This window comes from Bison bison, unplaced genomic scaffold (genome assembly GCF_000754665.1).
Source record: "Bison bison bison isolate TAMUID 2011002044 unplaced genomic scaffold, Bison_UMD1.0 scf7180017864236, whole genome shotgun sequence".
Lineage (NCBI taxonomy): Eukaryota > Metazoa > Chordata > Mammalia > Artiodactyla > Bovidae > Bison > Bison bison.
Genome location: NW_011494808.1, coordinates 5,975,025 through 5,980,892, shown reverse-complemented (window position 1 = coordinate 5,980,892; position 5,868 = coordinate 5,975,025). Strand labels below are relative to the sequence as shown.

General features: G+C 46.9%; 1 protein-coding gene across 5 annotated transcripts in view; it reads left to right on the top strand.

The window, feature by feature from the left end:
• The window catches only part of RARB (retinoic acid receptor, beta), a 186,783-nt gene that overhangs the window by 23,147 nt on the left and 157,768 nt on the right, over positions 1-5,868 (top strand). The window contains exon 1 of one of the 5 annotated variants that reach the window (XM_010846423.1): positions 5,591-5,749. The exons of the other annotated variants lie outside the window; for them this stretch is intronic. The gene's annotated coding sequence lies outside the window, so the exon portion shown is untranslated. Of the gene's footprint in view, positions 1-5,590; positions 5,750-5,868 lie in introns of those variants that run through there. 5 annotated transcript variants of the gene reach the window in all.

Below are 5,868 nucleotides of genomic sequence, written 5' to 3'. Positions count from 1 at the left end.
ATATATATATATATATATATATATATAAAGTGGATATGTGTTTTTTAGATTTTTCCCATGTAGATCCTTACAGAGTTTTGCATAGAAGTGACCTGTGTTAACTATTGGTTATCTATTTTATATATAGTGGTGTGCATACGTCACCCCAGTCTCCCAGTGTAGCCCAGCTCCCTCCCTTCCTCCTTGGTAACCATTAAGTCTTGTTTTCCACGTTTGAGATTCTAGCTCTGTTTTGTAAGTAGAGTCACTTGCACCACTTCGTTTAGGCCCCACATATAAGCAGCACTGCCTGGCACCTGTCTTTCTCTGACTTACCTCACTCACGAATGATAATCCCAAGCTCCATCATATTGCCGCTTGTGTGCCTACTAAGTCACTTCAGTTGTGTCCATTCCTTTCTCCAGGGGATCTTCCCAACCCTGAGAGTATGTGTGCAACTTGCCTGGCACAATGTTCAGTAAGTGATGGTCAACCCAGACCTCCCCATCCGTCCACTTTTCCCTGGGACTGAACCCTCATCTCTTACATCTCCTTCATTGGCAGGTGGATTCTTTACCACTAGCACCCCCTGCTGCAAATAGCACTGTTTCATTTTTTATGGCCGACTAATATTCCATTATATATATACATGTGCCACATCTTTATCCATTCCTCTGTGGGCATTTAGGTTGCTTCCGTTTCGTGGTTTTCGTGAAGAGTGCTTCTGTGAACACTGGGGTACATTGTGGGATGTTTGGTAGCATCCTTGGCCTGTGATCAATAAATGCCTGTAGTTGCCCCCAGTTATGGCAGCCAGAATCTCTCCAGACCTTGCCAACTATCTCTTGCTGCTGCTGCTGATGCTGCTAAGTCGCTTCAGTTGTGTCTGACTCTGTGCGACCCCATAGACGGCAGCCCACCAGGCTCCCCCGTCCCTGGGATTCTCCAGGCAAGAACACTGGAGTGGGTTGCCATTTCCTTCTCCAATGCATGAAAGTGAAAAGTTAAAGTGAAGTCGCTCAGTCGTGTCCAACTCTTAGCGACCCCATGGACTGCAGCCCACCAGGCTCCTCTGTCCATAGGATTTTCCAGGCAAGAGTACTGGACTGGGGTGCCATTGCCTTCTCCGAACTATCTCTTAGGGGGCAAAAATCAGTGTTAGTTAAGATCCACTGTTCAATGTTTAAAAAGTTGGAGGGAAAAGTGGACGGATGGGGAGGTCTGGGTTGACCATCACTTACTGAACACTGTGCTGGGCAAGTTGCAAACATACTGTCTCTTTCACCAGCAGAAATTTTAGGATTATCTGCAGTGTCCAAGAGGACACTGGGGTAAGAGAAGGAAAGAAAACTCTCTGGCCACTAAAGTAATCAGGGGCAGAAGAGGGATCCCAGCCAGGCGGTTCTGGCAGCAAAGCCCATGACCTTCCCATCACTTCCTCAAAGGGTTTTCAGCAGGTTCAGGGCATTTTAGTTCTTTTTAGGAAACAAGAAAACCCAGATGATGAGGATTGAATTGGTTTCTAAGTTATTTTGAAGCCACTAATATGAGTGTATACCTGTAAAATAACAAGAAAATATAACAAAACGACACTTCTTTGCAGCAAATGGTGACCCAGTAAGTACAGCATTACTTTGTTGCAAAAGAGGGGTTGGCTACATTCTAGTGTCTTTACCCTTGAACTTACTCAGAGCTGGGAAGAGTGGCAAAAATTTCCATGTGACAAAATGTACTCTTTTAAAACTATTCCCCTAAAGTATCCTCCCCTCATTACTTTTCTGTAAGGCTGGTATCAGTGTGATTTTCAAATATATTTATGGGATATAAGCAAAGAATTGTATATCTAAGATGATATACATTTTAATGCTCTTGTTTTAATTCACTGTGGGTGTAAGAAATTTGAGCAGATAATAGAATGTTATTTGTTAGTGTAATAATTGCTTTTTAAGAATTATGGGAATCCTGATTGGAAGTAGAATATAAGACTGAATCATTTGGTGTGGAGATTAACTCTTCAGGGACCTTCCTCTTGCGAAGCAATTAGCTTCCATACTGGACTCCAGAGACTGGGTCTAGCGTTTGTTGCGTTAATGCCTTCCATTTCTGATGCCTCTCTGCTCACATCATTAATAAGTAGTTAGATGTGTCGGGCCGTTAAGTGATTTTAAGAGAGAATTTATTTGAACCTGTCACACGCTATCTTAGTCTGTCCTGGAAAATAGTGATCTAAAGCATCGTCTGTTACAAACGTCACCTAAAACAACCTAGGAGATAATTTTCGACTATGTTCCTTGAAGCAAGAAAGCATATTATAAAAATGAAATGTAGGTGTTGAATGTGTCATAGTCCCTTAGGAAAATACGACAGCGCTTCCCATGGTAAAAGTCAGTCCCAGGAATAATTTCTGCTGCTGGCCAAGAGCCCAGGCAGGTGTAGCTGCAGTACAGGAACATCAGTGGATCCTCCGCCCATCTCTCTCGATAAGGCCTAGACTATCTTGTCAAATTTAACCATGTCTTGATTCAAGTCAGTGTTTGGAAAATTATAAACATCGATTAAAAGAAAAGGAGGTACCCAACCCTGCAGTTCTCCAATGCCAGTAAATAGGCCCTAGCACATCACACCTAGCGATGTTCCTAGCAGAGGAAGGAGATGGGTTAAAAACCTTTAAAAGCTGTGGGTTTGAGTGAAACAAGAGTAATAAGGAGACTTCCCTCGAGGCCCAGTGGTTAAGACCTCGCCTTCCAATGCAGGGCCTGTGGGTTCCATCCCTGCTCCGCGAGCTAAGATCCCACGTGCCTCCTGCTCAAAAACACCAAAACATAAAACAGAAGCAATATTGTAACAAATTCTATAAAGACTTTAAACATGGTCCACTTAAAAAAAAATCTTAAAAAGAGTATCTATTCAGCCAGTTAAATCTCTTGTAAAACTAATAGTCTTTGTGTTTAAATTTCTGAGATGCTAAGGCGCCTACTTCGGGGGCCCTCCCTTCCCTTTCCCCGGGGGCTGGAGGCGGAGTCAGTGCGGTTCTGCCTTAGTTTCAGACTAGGAGGCAGCCCTGGGCGCTTAGTATGTGCTCAGTAAATGGTGGGTGCTGTTAGTTCAGCTCTCCAACTCTGACCCCCATCCGCCAACTAAAACCCACTGCCAAAATTCCGTGGGAGAAGATGCAGGCTTCTGGTGAGCATAAACACACTGGCAGCCTGGAGATCTGAATAATGTACTAACTGCCCAAGGAGGGGAGGGTTCGGGGCGGCCCTGAGCAAAGGGGAAGCCGGCACAGTCCCCGTGCCAAATTGACTCAGCAGATTGTTTGGGATTCCGGAGAGGTTAGGACAGTAACAAGGCATTTTTATGTCCGGGTGTCTCCGATGTTGCTGCTGGGCCTGGGAATTATCTGGGGCTTTTGTTAACATGCCTGTTTGGATTCGGCAGGCACTTCTGGGGCGGGGCTGGCGGGGCGCGCGGGAGTCTCGCCTTCCACCGGGGTCGCAGGTGGTGCCGAGGCAGGGGCCGCAGCTTGGAAGGCCATCCTTCCTTTAAGGGCTTGAAAATCAAAGTCCTCCCCGCCGCTCTGGTCCCCTGCCTGTGCTCAGCACCTGTTGCCCGCGCGGTGAGAATAGCAGGGGTTCTCAGAGCGCCAGCCCCAGCCCTGGGCTAGCATCCCGGGCGACCCGGGCAAGCACACACTCCCTCAGGGTCACGGGCAGGTTACTGAGTCAAGACTGCCGGAGCCCGCCCCGGCGTCCCCCCCGCCCCGACCTCCCCTCCCCTTCCCCAGACCCGGGACTGATCTCGGAGCTGCTTGGGGATAACAAAGCCAGCAGAGGAGCGAGGCAAGACCGTTCCAAACCCGAGGTTTTTTTCTTTGGCAATCACCTAATTTTCAAATGCGATTCACAGATTTGAAAAATCCCCCGAGTGTGGAAACAAACCGCTTTTCCTGAAAGATGATTAAAAGCAGACCCCGCCCCCACCCCCACTGGAAAATTAAATGAGCGGCCGCAGCGAGGTCCCCCGCGCTCACGTGTAAAGACTATTTTAATAGAAGGGCCGCGTGCGCGCGCGCGCATGCGTACGCGCCCGCAGCGCAGAATCTGGTTCTAATTACTTGTACTTTGGTTGAACTTTGGCGTTTCCTTTGACTTTCTCCCTAATGTATGTGAGCTGTGGGCCTTGCGATCCTGCAGTGCATCCACAGAAAAAGGAGGGGGGAAAATCCAGACCGGCTCTCTTCGGTGCCAACAAAAATGAAACCCAACTGAATGTTTTGACCAAATGCAACACTTTGCGCTTCTCCCTTAATTAGCTGAAACGACTCCCTCCCACCGGGTCCCGGAGCTCGAAATTCCCCGGGGGCCATGCAGGAAATGCCTTTTGCTTTACAACTCCGTTCTTTTTCTTTTAAGGCTCGGCTGCCCAGAGAGTGCATTAAAATGCTGTCTTAATCATCGAAGGTTCTAGTAAAAAAGGCAAGACTTTCTTGACGCGGGATGCCTGCCCCGCCCGCGTCTAATTAGGCCCAAGTAAAACCCTGAAGTCTGTCAACATGGCTTACCCAGCTGTAAATTAATTCTCACAAAGAAAAAAAACCAAAGAAAAACAGTATACTGGGCCTTCTCTTAAAAATGTTATCTGCTACTTAATCTAACCTTTAGAAGAATGCCAAGCATGTTAGGAATTGTGAAGGGAGCTATTGTTAGAAGCTTTTTGTGTGTTTAAATGACACTCAGGTGTGTTGTAACAACAAGGACATTTATACTGTGTTTTCTCAGGTGAGTTAAGTTATAAGCACCAAGTCCTCTTAACATGCAATCGCATTATTATTATTTATTTATTTTTTGCCCCCCCCTTTTTTGAATAAATTAAACCTCCAGAGTTGTGACAGTGTTTAAGAAAGCTGTGACACTTGGGAGTGCTGATATTCTGCTTTTGTGCAGAATCTGGTCGGTGGAGACTTCGTTTAGTTTGCTTTTGTTTTGTCTGCAGACAACCTCGGAGTTTGGAGTCCTTCAGAGCTGTGCTTCTCACAGTGCCAGCTTCAGTCCCTTGCCAGTCCTGGAAGAAAGGGGCAGCGAGAGCAGATGTTTAGAAATTTGTCCAGCAATTTGACAGAGTAATTTTATGTCTAGAAGAAAAGCGTTTTTTTCCCTCTTTTTAACTTGTAGCTTGTGTTTTGAGCATCTTTTCTGAAATTCCTTTTTTCCTGGAGATTTCATTTTGTATCTTTTTCCCCCTCAAGATTTGCTTTTATTACTATCAATCTATGATGAAAAAAAAAAGAAATAGTCCTTTACCATAGATAGTCTGAAAATCACTCATTTAAAGCAAAAGCCTTCCTCAGCCCCAGCGCCCCCCCCCTCCCGCGAAGTCTGCTGCTGATCGTGGTCCAGACACACCTGGAGGAGAGTTAGTGTGAAGGCAATCAAGACTTGGATGGCTTTTCTGCAAGGAAGGTGCCTCTAGCTTTGTTTGCCCGAGTGACAGCCGCCTCTGCGTGGTGGGGACGGAGAGGTTTAGCATATGAGCTAGAAGCTTCCGTCAGTGCAGGTATGGATCGGCTGTCTCCTTTGGCAGCCTGGAGAAGGCCCCTGAGCACCTCTGGTGCTGAGTCTGCTCTGGGCAGGGCCCCGTGGAGCCCAACATCCACCTCGCCGGAGCACAGAGCTTCCTGCTTGGCGGTTCCCTGACGGCCGGTCTGGCGCGCAGTTAGGCTGCTGTTGTTGGAGAGGCAGCCACCTTGAGCCAAAACTGAACAGGACAATAGGTAAGCAGGGGAATAAAGAAAAAGTGGTCCGGATGAGTCCTCAAAGGCTGCTTTTCCCCAAACTGAAATTGCCACAGGAGGGCTGGAGTGCCATTGTTTTATTGAATGACACCAGCCTC